The sequence below is a fragment of the Triticum urartu genome, chromosome 4A, assembly GCF_056163025.1.
Source record: "Triticum urartu cultivar PI428250 chromosome 4A, HENAU_Tu73, whole genome shotgun sequence".
NCBI lineage: Eukaryota > Viridiplantae > Streptophyta > Magnoliopsida > Poales > Poaceae > Triticum > Triticum urartu.
Genome location: NC_141876.1, coordinates 205,114,193 through 205,136,411, shown reverse-complemented (window position 1 = coordinate 205,136,411; position 22,219 = coordinate 205,114,193).

The following is a 22,219-nucleotide window of genomic DNA, read 5'->3' as shown; positions in this document are numbered from 1 at the left end:
CTTGGATCGGTTGGATCACAAAGACGTTAGACTACATCAACCGCATTACTAAACACTTCTGCTTTCGGTCTACGAGGGTACGTACACACACTCTGTCCTCTCATTGCTATGCATCTCCTAGATAGATCTTGCATGATCATAGGTAAATTTTTTGAAATATTGCATTCCCCAAGAGAAATCATCATCATCAGGAACAACTCTCCCATCTTCAGGAGGGTAATCTTCATCAACATCTTCAATAACACCATCTCCTCCAAACCCTAGTCCATCTCTTGTGTTCAATCTTTGTACCGGAACCTCAGATTGGTGCTTGTGGGTGACTAGTAGTGCTGATTACATCTTGTAGTTGATTACTATATGGTTTATTTGGTGGAAGATTATATGTTAAGATCCATTATGACATGTAATACCCCTCTGATCTTGAGCATTATTATCATTTGTGAGTAGCTACTTTTTTTCTTGAGGTCATGGGAGAAATCTTGTTGCAAGTAATCATGTGAATTTGAAATGTGTTCGACATTTTGATGGTATGTATGTTATGATTCCCTTAGTGGTGTCTTGTGAACGTCGACTACAAGGAACTTCACCTTATTAGGGCCTAAGGGAATGCATTGTGGAGTAGTTATTAGATGATGGGTTGCGAGAGTGATAGAAGCTTAAACCCTAATTTATGCGCTACTTCGTAAGGGACTGATTTGGATACAAAAGTTTAATGCTATGGTTAGATTTTATCTTAATGCTTTTCTCGTAGTTGCGGATGCTTGCAAGGGGGTTAATCATAAGTAGGAGGTTTGTTCAAGTAAGAACAACACCTAAGCACCGGTCCACCCACATATCAAATTAAAAAAGTAGCGAATACGAATCAAACCAACATGATGAAAGTGACTAGATGAATTTCCAGTGTACCCTCAAGATTGCTTTGCTTATCATAAGAGACCGTTTTTGCCTATCCTTTGCCACAAAAGGATTGGGATACCTTGTTGCATATTATTTGTCATTACCATTACTTGCTCGTTACAAATTATCTTGCTATCAAACTACTCGTTACTTATAATTTCAGTGCTTGCAAAGAATACCTTACTGGAAACCACTTGTCATTTCCTTCTGCTCATGGGTCATTAGTGTCTGGCAGAAGGGAAAATGCAACTACTGCAAGAGTGACATCAGTGCTCATCCCGTGATTAATGGTACATCTGATTTGCACAAACATTTTAATATTGGCAAGCTCAACCCCCATAGGAATATTTGCGATTATAAGCAAGCTGTGTTGCAAGTTAATCAAGGCGATAGTGTACATGCTTGGAAATTTGATTCTGATGCTATTAGGGCTGCTTATGCTAAAATGTTAATAGAAGATGAACTCCCATTTGCATATGGTCAAAAATATGGGTTTAAAAAGTTCATGTCTAAAGCCTGCCCACGTTTCTCAATTCCATTGAGGAGAACATGCACTAGGGATGTTGTTTGTGCATATTTTGAATAGAAGGCCAAACTAAAACTTTTCTTTAAAGAACAACGTGAAAGAGTGTGTCTCACAACTGATTGTTGGACTTTTGAACAAAAAGAGACCTAGATGATTGTTACTGATCACTTCATTTGTAAAGAATGGAAACTTCAGAAGAAAGTCATTAGCTTGTTAAAGATCATAAAGGAGATGATATTGGGGAACACTTGCAGAAAACTTTGATTGATTGGGGGATAGAGAGGGTCATGTCCATTACTATTGATAATGCTAGTAATAATGATGGTGGTATTGGTTACCTGAGAAAGGAACTGAATAAATCTAAGACATGCATAACTGGAGGTAAATATCTCGACCATTTGGCATGCTTGGCATGTGTGACCACCCGAGACGGACGCTCCAGATGCCTACCATGTTTTGCATGTCAGCTATGTTAGTTATTTTTTTGTTGCATTCACCATCGCATCATCCGCATTGCATCGGTACTCGTTGTTGTCATTGTTTTTTTAACTTGCATCTGCCCGTAGTTGTCGCTTCTTCCTTGTCTCTTTTGACCTTCTCTTGGATCATCCAAACCGCTCTTCTCTCTCCTCTTTGAGCCCATCAAACCCTCTTGTCTAGTCGATCTCTCTCAAACCCACTCGTGTGCATCTGAAACTTCCCCAAACCCTTTCCGCTTAGTCATCACCATTGGATCTGGATCATCCCCAAACATCCCTAAAATATCATTGGTTCATTGTTTGGACTTCCTAACCTATTTATTCTGGGCCGTCTGATTATGATCGGAGGGACCAATTAGTCCCTAGCTAAATCCACCTGCTATATATACACGGGATCCAACCCTAGAATATAGGAGGTTTGTCCCTCCACCACCGCCACCGGGTCGCCTCCCACCTCGCGATACCCTCGCCCGATCCTCCTCGATCCCCTCGCCCAACCAATGCATCCCCTCCGATCCATCCTTCCCGTGCCCACCCTCTCGATCCAGGAGCTGAGCTCCCCTACCTGAGGCCGCCATCTTCAACCGTCCTCGGCGGAGACCAAGCGTCTTGCTCCTCCTCGATCCCCTCCAGTATGCACCCCATGACCGAGCCGACAGAGCGAGCTCCACCGGTGACCGCCTCCAACAGGGCTGTCGCGTCCCTCTCCTTTGCTTCCTCCCGTTTCCCTTCTTCTCGTATCTCTCTCACCTCGCGGTCTCTCTCTCTCTCTCTCTCTCTCTCTCTCTCTCTTTCTCTCTTTCTTCAGGACCAACATGATCTGCACACGATCTCCTCGCCCGCCTCCTCCGTGAGCCTCGCCGGAGCCACTCGCTGGTGAGCTCCTTCACAGTCCCTCCACTGCTCCTTTCTTTTCCTTCCATCGGCCACTGCTCACCTCCTGATCTCTCTCTTCTTGTCCCAGACGCAGGTCGACCTCACCGCCATTCTACTACCTTAGGTGCCTGGATCCATCCGCCTAGCTCACCTGTGCCTCCCCGCCATGCTCCCCGTCCTCCGCCCAAGTCCCGCCGGGCCAAGGCCCCTCCAGCCGTGGGTCTCCTTCACAGCATCGAGTAGTAGCAGTTCGGGTAGAGGAGGATGGCACCTCTTTCTTGACACCTCAGCCGCCATCATTGACTGCGTCCGCTTGGGCTGCATCCCCGTGGGGCCCAGCCTCCCACACCGCTCTAGGCCTCCACGGCCTCCTCATCCACCGACTGGGCTAAAGCCCATGGGTGAGCGCCCACAGCCCCTCCTCTCTATTGGGCCAGCCAGTTTCAGCCCGTGACATGTTTTTCCTCTGGACGAATTTAGCTATTATCCAGGGATTTACAATTTTACAAAAAAGACCCTCATGTTCATGCATTTAATATCTCACAAACCGTGCATCGGATTAAAATGTTTTAAATACGTAAAATTCTTAGAATTTCATCTAGTATCACAATATGCAAATTTCATGCATGTTAAAAGTGTTTAAATTGCTGTTTGCATATAGTTTGCATTAATGACATGTTAAAATGGTTTATTTCATAACTAAATAACAGTAGCTCCGAATTAAATAAACTTGATATGTAAATGTGGTGTAATAATTCATAGATTAACTTGGTGCACTTACTTGGCATGCTTAACAACTCTAAAATATGGTTTAGGGCAAAACAGTACTAAAACATGGGGATTATCCAGAATTGTTGTTTGTCATTCCGGCCTCATTTAAACTTGCCTAAATAGATAGTTTACTTATGTTTCATCTATTGCCATGTTAACCAACATTTAATCTTGTATTGTTCATAAACAAGAGCGAACTAAATAATTGAACGTGGCGCTTCGTCAATATGCAACTCATTGCATATTGAGCTCCACTTCATTTGTAGTGTTGTTTGTTGCACTTTGCCATGCCATGAATCATTAAACCGGACATGCATCATACTTGTTTGTGCATCATGCCATGTTTATGTGATGGTTGTTTACCATGTTGTTTGCTTCTTTCCGGTTGTGCTACTTCTCGATAGTTCTCGGTATCGTTGCGAGTGTGAGGATCCGTTCGACTACGTTGGCTCGTCTTCTTCACGGATTCGGTCTTCTTCCTGGCATGATTTCAGGAAAGATGACCGTCACCTTCGATCTCACTACTATCTTTGCTATGCTAGTTGTCTCGATGCTATCTCTATGTCGTGCTACCTACCACTTGTTTATCAAGCCTCCCAAATTGCCATGATAGCCTCTAAGCCTTTTACCCTTCCTAGCAAACTATAGTTTGACTATGTTACCGCTTTGCTCAGCCCTCTTAGAGCATTGCTAATTCCAGGTGCAGTTGCAGGTGGTTCCATGTTGGGACATGGATATCATGAGATATCACAATATCTCTTATTTAATTAATTCATCTATATACTTGGTAAAGGGTGGAAGGCTCGGCCTTTTGCTTGGTATTTTGTTCCACTCTTGCCGCCTTAGTTTCCGTCATACCGGTGTTATGTTCCTTGATTTTGCGTCCCTAACACGATGACGGTTTATGGGCCCCTCTTGACAGTTCACTTTCAATAAAGCTCTTCCAGCAAGGCCCAACATTGGTTTTACCATTTTCCTAATAACAACTAAAACTTCCATAGGGACCGGCTAGCACCCGAGGTCTCTTAATCAACACCCCGGGACAATGCTCCTCATGAGGTTGGTCCACCTACCTAGCAGTCGGCGGTGCCGCCTTGGGGCAACTCGAGGTCTTTTGGATATCATCCACTATGCATAGACGGTGTTGTCCTAAGAACAAGATACGCGCGGCTCCTATCGGGGTATCGACACACTAGGTAGTCTTTGCTGGTTTTGTTTAACCATTGTCGAAATGTCTTGTGCATCGGGATTCTGAGTCTAATCGGAGGGTCCCGAGATGGAGGATTGTCTCCGCGGATCGTGAGCTTGTCATGGGCTAAGTTCGAACACCCCTGGAGGGTTTAAACTTTCAAGAGTCGTGCCCGCGGTTATGTGGCAGATGGGAATTTGTTAATATCCGGTTGTAGTGGACTTGCACTAAACTCAATTAAAATACACCAACCGCGTGCGTAACTATGATCGTCTCTTTTCGGTTGCGTTCGAGAAGAGAACACAGTGGGGTTACGTTTGAACGTAAGTAGTTCAGGATCACTTCTTGATCATTACTAGTTTGTGACCGTTTGCGTACTTTCTCATCTTACTCTCGTACTCACAAGTTAGCCACCATACAATGCTTAGTCGCTTGCTGCAACCTCACCACTTATCTATTCCATACCAATTAAGATTTGCTAGTCTTGATAGCCATGGTAGGTGATACGTCTCCAACGTATCTATAATTTTTGATTGTTCCATGCTATTATATTATCAACCTTGGATGTTTAATATGCATTTATATACTATTTTATATGATTTTTGGGACTAACCTATTAACCTAGAGCCCAGTGCCAGTTTTTGTTTTTTCGTTGTTTTTGAGTATCGCAGAAAAGGAAAACCAAACGGAGTCCAATTGACCTGAAACTTCACGGAACTTATTTTTGGACCAGAAAAAGGTCAGGAAGTAAAATAATTGGGCCAGAAGAGTCTCGGGCTGTCCACGAGGGTGGGGCTGCGCCCACCCCCCTGGGCACGCCCCCCTGTCTCATGGACATCCCGGAGATCCCCCTGCCTTGTTCCCGACTCCAACACCTCTTATATAACCCAAAACTTCCAGAAAGAAACCTAGATCGGGAGTTCTGCCGCCAGAAGCCTCCGTAGCCACTGATAACCAATCTAGACCCGTTCCTGCACCCTGCCGGAGGGGGAATCCCTCTCCGGTGGCCATCTTCATCATCCCGACACTCTCCATGATGAGGAGGGAGTAGTTCACCCTTGGGGCTGAGGGTATGTACCAGTAGCTATGTGTTTGATCTCTCTCTCTCGTGTTCTTGAGGTGATACGATCTTGATGTATCATGAGCTTTTCTATTATAGTTGGATATTATGATGTTTCTACCCCTCTACTCTCTTGTGATGAATTGAGTTTTCCCTTTGAGTTTTCCCTTTGAAGTTCTTGAGGTGATACGATCTTAAAGGATTTGAGAAGACTTGATGTTTGTATTGCATGTGCTTATCTGTGGTCACAATGGGATATCATGTGATCCACTTGATGTATGTTTTGGTGATCAACTTGCGAGTTCCGTGACCTAGTGAACTTATGCATAGGGGTTGGCACATGTTTTCGTCTTGACTCCCCGATAGAAACTTTGGGGCACTCTTTGACTTCTTTATGTTGGTTGAATAGATGAATCTGAGATTGTGTGATGCATATCGTATAATCATACCCACGGATACTTGAGGTGACATTGGAGTATCTAGGTGACATTAGGGTTTTGGTCGATTTGTTTCTTAAGGTGTTATTCTAGTACGAACTCTATGATAGATCAAACGGAAAGAATAGCTTCGTGTTATTTTACTACAGGCTCTTGAATAGATAGATCAGAAAGGATAACTTTGAGCTGGTTTCGTACCCTGCAATAATCTCTTTGTTTGGTCTCCTCTTTTAGTGACTTTGGAGTGACTCTTTGTTGCATATTGAGGGATTGTTATATGATCCAATTATGTTATTATTGTTGAGAGAACTTGCACTAGTGAAAGTATGAACCCTAGGCCTTGTTTCCTAACATTTCAATACCGTTTGTGCTCACTTTTATCATTAGTTACCTTGCTGTTTTTATATTTTCAGATTACAAAAAAATTTATCTACTATCTATATTGCACTTGTATCACCATCTCTTCGCCAAACTAGTGCACCTATACAATTTACCATTCTATTGGGTGTGTTGGGGACACAAGAGACTCTTTGTTATTTGGTTGCAGGGTTGCTTAGAGAGACCATCTTCATCCTACACCTCCCACGGATTGATAAACCTTAGGTCATCCACTTGAGGGAAATTTGCTACTGTCCTACAAACCTCTGCACTTGGAGGCCCAACAACGTCTACAAGAAGAAGGTTGTGTAGTAGACATCAAGCTCTTTTCAGGCGCCGTTGCCGGGGAGGTTAGTGCTTGAAGTTATAGCTTTAGATGTTGCAATCGAATATTTTAGTTTCTTGTTTTATCACTAGTTTAGTCTATAAAAAGAAAATTACAGAAAAATGGAATTGAGGGTACCTCATATGCTTCATCTTTTTAATATCTTTCATGAAAATAAGGATTCCGATAATTGTTCCAAAGTGTTAGAAGAAGAATGCATTAAAATATTTGGCACTAAATCTTTGTATGATGAGTATGATTGCAACGTTGTTAGTATGAATTCCTTGAATATCCATGATGCTAATGATATGCAAAGCCACAAGCTTGGGGAAGCTATGTTTGATGAAGATGAATTTTTCCCCCCAAATTATGATGAGCAAATTTATTTTGATGATAGCATGCCTCCTATTTGTGATCATTATATTGATGAAAGTGGGTTTTTAAGAGTGTCAACTTTAGTAAGTAATGATTCCACTATTTTCGAGGGTGTTGAATCTTATTGTGATAATTATGAAAGTGGGTTTGGAGAGGTCATGACTTTAGTTAATGTTAATCCCACTATTTTGGAAGAGTGTCAACTTTGCATACTTGTAGATCATGAAAAGAATGCTTTATGTGATGGTTATATTGTTTAATTCATTCATGATGCTACTGAAAATTATTATGAGGGAGGAACATATGCTTGTAGGAATTGCAATAATATCAAGTTTCCTCTCTATGTGTTCAAAATCTTGAAGTTATCCTTATTTTACCTTCCTATGCAAGTTGATTCTTGTACCCACAAGTTCTTTGATCAATAAATCCCTATGAATAGGAAGTGGGTTAGACTTAAATGTGCTAGTCATATTCTTCATGATGCTCTCTTTATGTTTGAATTCTTATCTTTTATGTGAGCATCATTGAAATCATCATGCCTAGCTAGGGTTGTTAAACGTTAGCACTTATTGGGAGGCAACCCAATTTTTATTTTTGTTCTTTGCTTATTGTTCCTATTTGGTAATAAATAATTCATCTAGCCTCAGTTTATATGTGGTTTTATGTTTTAATTAGTGTTTGTGCCAAGTACAACCTTTGGGAAGACTTGGGTGAAGTCTTTATGATCTTGCTGTAAAAAGCAGAAACTTTAGCGCTCACGAGATTAGCTACAATTTTTTACTGGAGAGCGCTATTAAGTTGATTATTTTTGAAGATGATTAATAGACAAATTCCTCAGGTCCACCAATTTATTTTATAATTTTTGGGGTTCCAGAAGTATACGTTTGATGCAGAGTACTACAGATTGTTCTATTTTTGACAGATTCTATTTTCTATGTGTTGTTTGCTTATTTTGATGAATCTATGAGAAGTATCAGACGGTATGAACCATAGATGAGTTGGAATACAGTGGATATTAAAACAATATGAATTTATAATGTGTTCACAACAGTACCTACGTGGTGATTTATTTTCTTATACTAACGTAGCTTACGAGTTTTCTGTTAAGTTTTGTGTTGTGAAGTTTTCAAGTTTTGGGTAAAGATTCGATGGACTATGGAATAAGGAGTGGAAAGAGCCTAAGCTTGGGGATTCCCAAGGCACCCCAAGGTAATATTCAAGGACAACCAAGATCCTAATCTTGGTGATGCCACATATGGCATCCCCTCTTTCGTCTTCGTTCATCGGTAACTTTACTTGGAGCTATATTTTTATTCACCACATGATATGTGTTTTTCTTGGAGCGTCATTTTATTTTATTTTATTTTGATTGCTGTTTGAATAAAATACCATGACCTGAAATTCTTAAATGTTAGATATTCTTCACATAGTTGCATAATTATTCGACTACTCATTGATCTTCACTTATATCTTTCGAAGTAGTTTATCATTTGCTCTAGTGCTCCGGTTATATCTTTTAGAGCACGACGGTGTTTCTATTTTATAGAAATAATTGATCTCTCATGCTGCACTTATATAATTTTAAGAGTCCTTTAGAACAACATGGTAATTTACTTTGGTTATAAATTTTAAATTCTAAGAGAAGTTGGATGCTTGATAGTTGTTTTGAGATATAAAGGTGGTAATATTAGAGGTGTGCTAGTTGAGTAATTGTGAAATTGATTAACACTTGTGCTAAAGTTGTCAAGTCCCGTAGCATGTACGTATGGTAAACGTCGTGTGACAAATTTGAAGCATGGGGTGTTCTTTGATTGCTTTCCTTATGAGTGGCGGTCGGGGACGAGCGATGGTCTTTTCCTACCAATCTATCCCGCTAGGAGCATGCGCGTAGTGCTTGGTTTTGATGACTTGTAGATTTTTGCAATATGTATTTGAGTTCTTTTAGACTAATGTTGAGTCCATGGATTATACGCACTCTCACCCTTCCGTCATTTCTAGCCTCTTGGGTACCGTGCATTGGCCTTTCTCACCTTGAGAGTTGGTGCAAACTTCGTCGGTGCATCCAAACACCGTGATATGATACGCTCTATTACACATATGCCTCCTTATATCTTCCTCAAAACAGACACCATACCTACCTATTATGGAATTTCCATAGCCATTTGGAGATATATTGTCATGCAACTTTCCACTGTTACATTTATTATGACACGCATCCTCATTGTCATATTGCTTTGCATGATCATGTAGTTGACATCGTATTTGCGGCAAAGCCACCATGCTTAATTTTTCATACATGTTACTCTTGATTCATCGCAATCCCGGTACACCACCGGAGGCATTCACATAGATTCATATTTTTGTTCTAAGTATTGAGTTGTAATTATTGAGTTGTAAGTAAATAAAAGTGTGATGGTCATCATTAGAGCATTGTCGCATGTGAGTTAAGGATGATGGAGACTATGATTCCCCCACAATTCAGGATGAGACTCTGAACAAAAAAAAAGAGGCCATAAAAAAGGCCCAAACAAAAAAAATAAGAAGAAGAGAGAAGGGACAATGTTACTATCCTTTTTCCACACTTGTGCTTCAAAGTAACACCATGATCTTCATGATAGAGAGTCTCTTATTTTGTCACTTTCATATACTAGTGGGAATTTTTCATTATAGAACTTGTCTTGTATATTCCAATGATGGGATTCCTCAAATGCCCTAGGACTTCATGAGCAAGCAAGTTGAATGCACACCCACTTAGTTTCTTTGATGATCTTTCATATATTTATAGCTCTAGTGCATCCGTTGCATGGCAATCCCTACTCCTTGCATTAACATCAATCAGTGGGCATCTCCATAGCCCATTGATTAGCCGCATCAATGTGAGTCTTTCTCCCTTTTTTCTTCTCACACAACCTCAATCATCATATTCTATTCCACCCATAGTGCTATTTCCATGGCTCGCGCTCATATATTGCGTAAAAGTTGAAAGAGTTTGAAAAGGCTAAGTATGAAACAATTGCTTGGCTTTTCATCGGGGTTGTGCATGATGAGAGCATTTTGTGTGACGAAAATGAAGCATGGCCAAACTATATGATTTTGTAGGATAAGCTTTCTCTGGCTATGTTATTTTGATAAGACATAATGCTTGATTATCATACTTGGAGTATTACTATTTTTATGTCAACAATAAAATTTTATCTTGACTCTTTCGGATCTGAACTTCATGCCACAATAGAGAAAAATACATTGAAGAACATGCTAGAAAGCATTCCACATCAAAAATTTTGTTTTTATCATTTACCTACTCGAGGACGAGTAGGAATTAAGCATGGGGATGCTTGATACGTCTCCAACGTATCTATAATTTTTGATTTTTCCATGCTATCATATTATCAACCTTGGATGTTTTATATGCTATTTTATATGAGTATTGGGACTCACCTATTAACCTAGAGCCCAGTGCTAGTTTCTGTTTTTTCGTTGTTTTTGAGTATCGCAGAAAAGGAAAACCAAATGGAGTCCAATTGACCTGAAACTTCACAAAACTTATTTTTGGACCAGAAGAAGGCCACGAAGTAAAAGAATTGGGCCAGAAGAGTCTCGGGTTGGCCATGAGGGTGGGGGCGCGCCCACCCTCCTGGGCGCCCCCCTGCCTCGTGGACAGCCCGGTGACCCCCTGCCTTGTTCCTGACTCCCACACCTCTTATATAACCCAAAACTTCCGGAAAGAAACCTTGATCGGGAGTTCCGCCGCTTGAAGCCTTTGTAGCAACCGAAAGCCAATCTGGACCCGTTCCGGCACACTGCCCGAGGGGGGAATCCTTCTCTGGTGGCCATCTTCATCATCCCGGCGCTCTCCATGACGAGGAGGGACTAGTTCACCCTCAGGGCTGAGGGTATGTACCAGTAGCTATGTGTTTAATCTCTCTCTCTCTCTCTCTCGTGTTCTTGAGATGATACGATCTTGATGTATCACGAGCTTTGCTATTATAGTTGGATGTTATGATGTTTCTCCCCCTTTACTCTCTTGTCATGAATTGAGTTTTCCCTTTGAAGTTATCTTATCGGGTTGAGTCTTTAAGGATTTGAGAACACTTGATGTATGTCCTGCATGTGCTTATCTGTGGTGACTATGGGATATCACGCGATGCACTTGATACATGTTTTGGTGTTTGTCGGTGTCACAACCGGCGGATCTCGGGTAGGGGGTCACGAACTGTGCGTCTAGGCCGGATGGTAACAGGAGGCAAGGGAAACGAAGTTTATCCAGGTTCGGGCCCTCTTTATGGAGGTAAAACCCTACGTCCTGCTTGATTAATATTGCTGATATGGGTAGTACAAGAGTAGATCTACCACGAGATCGAAGAGGCTAAACCCTAGAAGCAAGCCTATGGTATGATTATTGTTCTGCATGTTGTCCTAGGGACTAAAACCCTCCAGTTTATATAGACACCGGAGAGGGTTAGGGTTACACAAAGTTGGTTACAATGGTAGGATATCTACATATCCGTATCGCCAAGCTTGCCTTCCGTGCCAAGGAAAGTCCCTTCCGGACACGGGACAAAGTCTTCAATCTTGTATCTTCATAGTCCAGGAGTCCGGCTGAAGGTATAGTCCGGCCATCCGGACACCCCCTAATCCAGGACTCCCTCAGTAGCCCCTGAACCAGGCTTCAATGACGACGAGTCCGGCGCGCAGATTGTCTTCGGCATTGCAAGGAGGGTTCCTCCTCCAAGTACTCCATAGAAGATTTTGAACACAAAGATAGTGTCTGGCCCTGCAAAATAAGTTTACACATATTGCCATAGAGAGAATAATATTTACACAAATCTAATCTGCTGACGTATTCCGTAGTGTGACATCGCACCACGGCCAAGCCTTTATTCGAATCGTTTTATTGTCCCACCTCAGTGTGTCATGCGAGGAGGTTTCCTTGGCACATCTCGTCGAAGCAGAGATCGTGTCCCCTTATTCCGGGATTCTCATCAATATGGGCGTGGGTAACCCAACCGTGCCATTGATTATGGCGCTTGGAGATAAGCGAGTTTTACCAGGCTGGTGGGGACACGTACTTGCGTCCACCCATATAAGGGGATAAGGATCCACCTTTTCACCTACGCCTTCTTCCTCCTTTGCCTATCCATTTTCGCGCACTCGAGCTCCAGCGCCCAAGTCCACACTCCCCACCTCAACCTTTTCCAGCCATGTCCGGAGCGGGAGGCAAGTGGATGGTCTCCTCCGTCTTGGAGGGACACATCAAAAAACTGAGGAAGGCCGGATACTTGTCTAACGACATCGCGTACCAGCTTCATGAAGAGGGGCAGCTCCTTCCCACCCCCAGGCCCCATGAGAGGGTAGTGTTCCTTCCCCACTTCCTCCACGGACTGGGCTTTCCTATCCACCCATTTGTCCAGGGACTCATGTTCTACTACGGCCTAGATTTCCATGATATGGCCTCGAACTTCATCCTCAACATCTCGGCATTTATCATCGTGTGCGAGGCTTTCCTCCACATCCTCCCCCATTTCAGCCTATGGCTAAAGATTTTCAATGTCAAGCCGAAGGTGGTGCGCGGAAACCAGGCGGAGTGCAGAGGCGCCATGGTGGGCAAGATGCCCAACGTCTTATGGCTCGAGGGCTCCTTTGTGGAGACCCTGAAGGGGTGGCAATCAGGGTGGTTTTACATCACCGAGCCGTGCGACCCTGAGTGGGTCGCAGCCCCCGAGTTCTGGTCCGGACCCCCAACGCGGCTCATGTCCTGGAAAGAGACGGGCATGTCATGGGATGGCAAAGGAGAGGTGACTGGACTACAAACATGCATCCAAACCCTGGTGAACAAGCAGCTCAAGCTTGTCAACATAGTCCAGGTTATGCTCATCCGCCGGATCCTCCCGTGTCAACAACGGGCCTTCAATCTGTGGGAGTTCAACCCGGCGCAGCACCGAACTCTGAGCAGCCTCTTCGACACGACGTACGAAGATGCCTGGAAGGTGCTTTTCAAGGGCGCCGAGGCTCCCGCATCCGCTACCGAGGATCGCGGATTCAGCACGCAGCGTCATGCTAGCGTGGTAAGTTATTTGTACCTTTTACAGGGTATTAGTTTTTCATAGTTTAACTCTATGCGGGATCTAAGCTCCCTTACCTTTGACAGGATTGGTAGGCGAAGTCCGGACAGATCGACTGTCCGGCTCCTTTACCCAAAGACCCAGCCGATGCCCGCTTGGCGAAGCTGCTGGTTCCGGCACCCTATGTGGTGCCGGAGAAGAAGGCCAACGGGACTCGAAAAAGTTCCCGGCTCCAGGAGGTGTCGGGTTCATCATCCAACGGCTCCAAGGCGCATTCCTCCCATGAAGACGAGGAGGAGGAAGAAGAGACCTCTGCCCCTCCAGCGGGAGGAGAGAAGAAAAGGAAGGCCGCCCTCACTGGGGAGGCCGAAGGGTCCAAGAAGGGGAAAACCCTTCCTCCGGACTACTCCACCGACGCTGACGACGGCGGAGAGGAGTGGCCACTCAGGGTCAAGCCCCTGGCGAAATCGTAAGTATCCGGATACCAGAGTAATTCATAGTATTCCTTTATTGCACAGCTTTCCCTTATGTCGAATATGATTATGCAGACAACCAAAGACCGGCTTGACGCGTCGTCGAGCGGTTCACTGGACTCGTCCAATGTGAATTCGCTTCCGACGGCTACCTCCCCCCGCCCTACGGACGACGCCGAAGTGGTATCCCAACATGTTCCAAGCCAGGAGGACGTGGTCCTAGAGGCACCACAAGGCGACCTCCCGGACTCCAGGAGTAAAGGGGATAAAACCCCCCAGGGCTCCAAGTCCGGCTCTAGGCCGGACGGCGCTCCCGAACCTTCAAAGGTTCCAGAGTCCGGCGGGCGACCTCCTTCCAAGAGGAGCAAGCCCACCGTGCTGGTGACCCCCGTCCAACCAGAGGCGCCGGACAATCTGTTGGAGGTGCTCAAAGGCGCCTCCATCGACGAGGAGCACCGCACCATTATGAGTGCGGTGGTCCAGAAGGTTCAGTCCGCCAAGAGTGGACTGACTGAAGCTTGTGCTAGCCTTTTAACAGGCTTTGAGGTAAGTAAAGAATGTGTAAATAATATTACCGCATAGACAGTAGCCCCTGATGCTCTATTTGGCGTTCGGGAAGAAAAGCCGAATAGAGGATCAAATAAAATTTGCAGGAGTCTAACAAAAAGGAGTCAATACGCGTATGCAGGCTTCTCTGCTGGCGTCCGCCGCACTGACTGCGGAAGTGGACACGCTAAAGCAGAACCTCGAGCAGTCCGAGCAAGAGCTCGGGCGTGCCAAGAAGCAGCTCGAGGACAAGGAAGGTAAGAAATACCTTGTTTAAATATATATAAAAAGGTGCAATTGCAAAAAATGATAGTATTATCGTGGCTATTGTAGGGGCCACGTCTGAGGTGGCGACCCTTAAGCAAGCGCTGCTCGAGGCCGAGAAGAGGACGGCCATGGAGCGCACCGAGCGGGAGAAGTATGAGGCCCAGGTTGGGAAGGTGCGGCAAGAGCTCCAGGCTCTCATGAAAAAAATGAGAGTTTGGAGCTTGACTCAAAGACGCGAGCGTCCGAGCTCGCGGTGGCTATTAAAAATGCCAAGTCTGCCAAGGCCGAATCCCAGAAGACCCTCCAGGAGTTGGATGCGGTGAAAAAGATAGTGGCGGGTAAGGCATTCTCTATGCAAAGCAAACACATAAACGTGAGTTAGTTGTTACTTACCCGAATCCGGAGCTCTCCAGGAGCGTTCGCAGATCTTCCCCATAGCGTGTCTGATGCCGCCGCATTCTATCGAGCCGAGGAGGGCAGCTCGACAGAGAAGGTGTTCTGGTCTCAGTATGCTGAGGCCGGACACCCCGTGCCCCTGAGCGACCAGCTGAAGCAACTGGTCGAGCTCCACAAGGCGGCCGAACAGGCCATGAAGGGCCTCATAGTTCGGCTGTGGCCTGGAGAGGCTCTGCCTGGGAGCTATTTCAGGCTGGTGCGGCGGCTGGTGGGGGCCTGTCCAAGGCTCGAAGTCATCAAGCGCTCCATCTGCATTGAAGGTTCCCATAGGGCCCTTGCCCGTGCTAAGGTGCACTGGGGAAAGCTGGATGCTGAGAAGCTTGTGAAGGACGGGCCACCGCCGGGGAAAGAGCATCGCAAGCCCGAGAATTATTATAAGGATGTTCTAAACAGGGCCTGCCTTATGGCGGATGAATGTTCCAGGGATGTAATTTTTGAGTAAAACTCGCTCGTTTTGTCCTGTGCACTGAAAACTTGTTCATATGCGCTAAGCAATGCTGTTGGAATTTAAAATATTACCTTCTATGCGGTTGTTTATCAATTCTGAGAGATGGCGAGTCCTCGGCTTCTTCCCCCGTGCCGCTAGTGCTGGGGTGTTCGGGGATAAACCTGAGCGCTCTTTTTCCCATGTTTGGGTCCTTCGAGGGAGGCGCTCAGCACAACGAACAAGGCAATCGGACTATAATGCGTGAACACTCTCACTTAGCCATAGAATTCTATAATTTTAAATTTCGGTGAAGCCCCTGGTATTCGGAAGACCGAGTTCAGGGCGCTATCCATGCCTTGGGCGGACAAAGCCGACTCCTCGCTCTAAGTGGCATAAGTCTTTAGGGACTCGAAAAACCTCTCGAACAGCGACCCGCTCTTGCTTCATCATGACAGTCAGTTTTAGCTTTCTCTACTGAGGTGCTCGACCCAGCTCAACTGGGGCACAATCGTAGTAGTTCTCCTAGTGCTACCTTAGCCGACATAGCGGAACGTAAGGCACCAAAACATAGGAGCCGGGCAAAACCAACCATTGACCCAAGACATGATTCGGAGCCGATGCATATAATGCTATAAGTTCGGGGTGCCGCACTTGTTAAAGTGTTCGGACTTCTCACACCATATTGAGGGGTACTAAAGCCCCTGGCGTATTTTGGCCGTACTGAAGTGTACGGGCGCAACATGTCGTTAAGGAACATATATTTGTAAAAAAAGAGTAATGCAAAAATAGACAAAAGCTATGCATTGTTTATTAAAAATGGCTGCGATCAAAGCAGAACGATACAAATAATGCGATAAGCAAAAGGTTGGACTATTTAACATGTCCGTTCCAGGGGCAGGCTGCGGAATGCTATGCGAAACAGGTATACTGCTCGTGATAGAGACCACCTGGGAGTTCCGTAATGCGGCATGGCTTGTCTTCTTCCCTGGTTCTTGCATCGTTTGTGCGGCAATTGAACAGCCGAACAGGACTTCCGAAGAATGGAGTCCTGAAAGTAAGATAAAATTAAAAAATCGGCAGCCCCTGGTGCGGTTTGAGCCGTGTTTCGGGCGTGCCGTGATGGTGCCCCTCCCCCTATACCCATGGTATTTCTAGAGTGTAGTTATGTACGCGAAGCACTGGCGTCGCATTTTTGCGAGGGCTGGGATTGGGGCCGCATTGCTACGCCTGCTCGGAATGTGCCAGGCGGTCTTGTTGTAGGTTACTAAGGGCGCGCTTGACGGTGTCCGGACGTTTAATGGCCGGACTGGAGAACTGCCTAGAGAGGCTGCTTTGTACTTCCGCTGCAAGGGCCGCCGTGTGCTCCTCTGTTCGGAGGGAGCGTTCGGTGTTTCCATTGACCATAATTACTCCTCGAGGGCCTAACATCTCGAGCTTAAGGTATGCGTAGTGAGGTACCGCGTTGAACTTGGAGAATGCGGTTCGCCCGAGCAGTGTGTGATAGCCACTGCAGAATGGGACTATGTCGAAGATTAACTCCTCACTTCGGAAATTATCCAGAGATCCGAAGACCACTTCAAGTGTGACTGAGCCTGTATAGTTGGCCTCTACACCTGGTATTACGCCTTTAAAGGTCGTTTTGGTGGGCTTAATCCTCAAGGGATCTATGCCCATTTTCTGCATTGTATCCTGGTAAAGCAGGTTCGGGCTGCTGCCGCCGTCCATAAGGACTCTAGTGAGATGAAATCCGTCAATAATTGGGTCTAGAAACAATGCGGCGAACCCGCCATGATGGGTGCTAGTGGGATGGTCCCTTCGATCAAAGGTGATCGGGCAGGAGGACCATGGGTTGAACTTTGGGGCGACTGGCTCTACCGCGTATACGTCCCTTAAGGCGCGCTTCTGCTCCCTCTTGGGGATGTGGGTTGCGTATATAATGTTCACCGTCCACACTTGTGGGGGAATACCCTTCTGTCCAGTGTTGTTCGGCGACCGGGGCTCTTCGTCGTCATCGCTATGCAGCCCCTTGTCGGTATTTTCGGCATTTAACTTGCCCGCCTGCTTGAACACCCAACAATCCCTGTTGGTGTGATTGGCCGGCTTTTCGGGGGTGCCATGTATCTGGCACAAGCGCTCGAGTATTCGGTCCAAATTGGACGGGCCCCTAGGATTTCTTTTGAATGGCTTTTTCCGCTGACCGGATTTATAGCCTCTGAATCTGGCATTAACTGTCGTATCCTCAGCATTGTCGTCGTTAATGCGGCGCTTCTGCTTGTTGCGACGCGACCTGCCACTACTATCCCTGGTATCCGAATTACCAGGGTTCCTAGTCATATTGTTGCTATGAGCAAGCCAGCTGTCTTCTCCCATGCAAAAGCGGGTCATGAGTGTCGTGAGTGCTGCCATAGATTTCGGCTTTTCCTGTCCAAGGTGCCGGGAAAGCCACTCATCACGGATATTGTGCTTGAAGGCTGCTAGGGCCTCTACTTTCGGACAATCGACTATTTGATTTTTCTTTGTTAGGAACCGTGTCCAGAATTGCCTGGCCGATTCCTCTGGCTCCTGAATTACGTGGCTTAGGTCATCGGCGTCTGGTGGTCGCACATAAGTGCCCTGGAAATTTTCGAGGAATGCGGCTTCTAGGTCCTCCCAACAACTGATTGATCCTGCTGGCAAGCTGTTGAGCCAATGCTGAGCTGGTCCTTTAAGCTTGAGTGGGAGGTATTTGATGGCGTGGAGATCATCGTCGCGGGCCATGTGGATATGAAGGAGATAATCCTCGATCCATACCGCAGGATCTGTTGTGCCATCGTATGATTCGATGTTTACGGGTTTGAAACCCTCGGGGATTTGATGATCCATTACTTCGTCTGTGAAGCATAGTGGGTGTGCAGCGCCTCTGTACTGGGCTATATCACGACGTAGCTCCAATGAGCTTTGTCTACTGTGTTCGGCCCTACCGGATTTGTGTCCGGCATGACGGTTACCATCTCGAGTCGTGGGGCGCCCACGCGATCCGTAGATCGATCTTGTCCTCCAACATATCTCGTAGGTCTGGCGCATTTTCACATGCCTTGGTACGGGGTGCGTCTTGAGTGGAGGGCCGAGAGGCCTCTCTATCGCGGCCACGAGGTGGCCAATCGGCCGTATCAAGTGCTGGTGATGTAGGTTTAAGTGCTTCCTCCTCTAATCGGGGTAGCAACCTGCGCTTTCGGTAGCTCTTGGAGGGGCGTTCGAGTTTATGCTCTTCGGTCGCAAGGACTTCAGTCCATCTGTCGACTAGCAAATCTTGATCAGCTCTAAGCTGTTGCTCTTTTTTCTTGAGGCTTCTTGCCATGGCCATAAGCCTGCGTTGAAAACGCTCTTGCTCGACGTGATCCTCTGGCACGACGAACTCGTTGTCGTCGAGGCTTGCCTCGTCTTCGGAGGGAGGCGTGTAATTATCGTCCTCGACCTCTCTGTCTGCCTCTCTCTCCTGAGGGCTGGCTTCTCCATCCTCCTGTGCTGAATCTTGCTGGAGGGGGTTTTCTTCGGCACTCTCCGGAGTATTATTATCTCCCGTGCTGGAATCACCGTATTTGCTTTGGCGAGATTTTGAGCGGCACTGCTGAAGCCGACGCTTAGGCTGTTTCTTGGAGGGGTCATCCTCCGCTGTTCCATCGCCATCTCCTTCTTTTGGGGTGTCCACCATGTATATGTCATATGACGAGGTGGCTTTCCAGGGCCCAATAGGTGCTGGTTCTTCATCGTCTCCTGCATCGGCGTCCATACCGTCGATGTCTTCAGAGTCGAAGTCGAGCATGTCGGTTAAATCGTCGACAGTGGCTACAAAGTGGGTGGTGGGTGGGCTTTGAATTTCTTCATCGTCTGTATCCCAACCTTGCTGACCGTAGTCCGGCCAGGGCTCTCCTAATAAAGAGAGAGACTTTAGTGTCTTCAAAATATCGCCGAAAGGCAAGTGCTGAAAGATGTCCGCGGTAGTAAACTCCATGATCGGCGCCCAATCAGATTCGATCGGCAAGGGCGCGGAGGGTTCGGAGTCCGGAGACGAGTCCGGCTCCTTGGAGTCACGAGTCTCGCGGAGTGCGGGGCTGGTGTTCGGCTCGATCGCCGTTGGGACCGCAGCCCCCGAGGCAGCGTCCAACCACCCATCCTCGATCGGCGCAGTTGGCTCCAAATTAAAGGTCGAAGCTGATGCGGGTGCGGCCTCCAGGGCACTGTTCGGCGGCAAATCTAGATCATGCTCGTCGTGACAGTGCGGTGCGCTCGGCAGTGGCTTGAATCCGTCGAAGATCAAGTCCCCACGGATGTCAGTCGTGTAGTTTAAACTTCCAAATCTGACCTGACGGCCTGGGGCATAGCTTTCGATCTGCTCCAAATGGCCAAGTGAATTGGCCCGCAGTATGAAGCCGCCGAAGACGAAGATCTGTCCGGCGAGGAAGGTCTCACCCTGGACTGCATCGCTATTGTTGATCGTAGGAGCCATCAAGCCTAACGGCGACGACACAGAGGAACTCTCAATGAAAGCACCAATGTCGGTGTCAAAACCGGCGGATCTCGGGTAGGGGGTCCCGAACTGTGCGTCTAGGCCGGATGGTAACATGAGGCAAGGGACACGAAGTTTTACCCAGGTTCGGGCCCTCTTGATAGAGGTAAAACCCTACGTCCTACTTGATTAATATTGATGATATGGGTAGTACAAGAGTAGATCTACCACGAGATCGGAGAGGCTAAACCCTAGAAGCTAGCCTATGGTATGATTGTTGTTCTGCATGTTGTCCTACGGACTAAAACCCTCCGGTTTATATAGACACCGGAGAGGGTTAGGGTTACACAAAGTCGGTTACAATGGTAGGAGATCTACATATCTGTATCGCCAAGCTTGCCTTCCGCGCCAAGGAAAGTCCCTTCCAGACACGGGAGGAAGTCTTCAATCTTGTATCTTCATAGTCCAGGAGTCCGGCTAAAGGTATAGTCCGGCCATCCGGACACCCCCTAATCCAGGACTCCCTCAGTGAGCAACTTGCGAGTTCCGTGACCTAGTGAACTTATGCATAGAGGTTGGCACATGTTTTTGAATTGACTCTCCGGTAGAAACTTTGGGGCACTCTTTGAACTTCTTTGTGTTGGTTGAATAGATGAATATGAGATTGTGTGATGCATATCGTATAATCATACCCACGGATACTTGAGGTCACATTGGAGTATCTTGGTGACATTAGGGTTTTGGTTGATTTGTTTCTTAAGGTGTTATTCTAGTACGAACTCTATGATAGATCAAACGGAAAGAATAGCTTCGTGTTATTTTACTACAGACTCTTGAATAGATCGATCAGAAAGGATAACTTTGAGCTAGTTTCGTACCCTGCAATAATCTCTTCGTTTGGTCTCCACTTTTAGTGACTTTGGAGTGACTCTTTGTTGCATATTGAGGGATTGTTATATGATCCAATTATGTTATTATTGTTGAGAGAACTTGCACTAGTGAAAGTATGAACCGTAGGCCTTGTTTCCTAACATTGCAATACCGTTTGTGCTCACTTTTATCATTAGTTACCTTGCTGTTTTTATATTTTCAGATTACAAAAACCTTTATCTACTATCTATATTGCACTTGTATCACCATCTGTTCGCCGAACTAGTGCACCTGTACAATTTACCATTGTATTGGGTGTGTTGGGGACACAATAGACTCTTTGTTATTTGGTTGCAGGGTTGTTTGAGAGAGACCATCTTCATCCTATGGCTCCCACGGATTGATAAACCTTAGATCATCCACTTGAGGGAAATTTGCTACTGTCCTACAAACCTCTGCACTTGGAGGCCCAACAACGTCTACAAGAAGAAGGTTGTGTAGTAGACATCAATAGGTTATGCGATGATCTGCCATGAGAGCGATGCTTGCTTTTTTGGAGTTCCCCTTGGATCAAGGGATAGGTTCCAAGTCAGGGAGCCTAAGATTAGTATGGTGGATGTTGTTCTTATTTTTTGTTTGATTTCATCCATAGTCGGATCCTTCTCTTCTATATGATGATTGCTATGTATTGATGTATTGATGTATTCTTTTTGTGGCTTGTGGCGAGTGTAAGCTTTTATCTTGTATTCTCATCTATTCAGTACATGGTATGTTGTAATGATATCCACCTTGCTATGCACTCGAAATGCGGTTGGGCCCCAATCATTAATTCATCACGTAACTGGGATAGAATAGCATCTTGGGCGCTACAAGTTGGTATCAGAGTCTTACCGACCTTAGGAGCCCCTTTGATTGAACGAACCACTTCCGTTGTTGAGTCTAGAAAAAAACTATTTCGAGTCTTAGTTATATCGGAGAGTAGGAATTGTTTTTACTCATTATCTCCTTCGTTGCTCTGGTGAGGACACGTGACGTAGATGTTTTGACTTCACTCTCCTCTTTTTCAATCAATTTTTTTAGGATCATGCGGGTATCCTAGAATCGGACCGATATCATTGTGATGGGAATTATGTCTTGGTACCTCCTGACATTTAGGGGTTGTGGCAGTGTCCCGGGGAGTTGAGCACCAAGGTGTTTTTGTCACAGTGCTTATTGTTTCAGTTCCGGAATACCAAAGGGCACTGACATCGAGTAGTTTGACGACACCCAGTACTGGGGAGAGTGATCAGATGTATTGCCACAATTAGTATATCGGATGT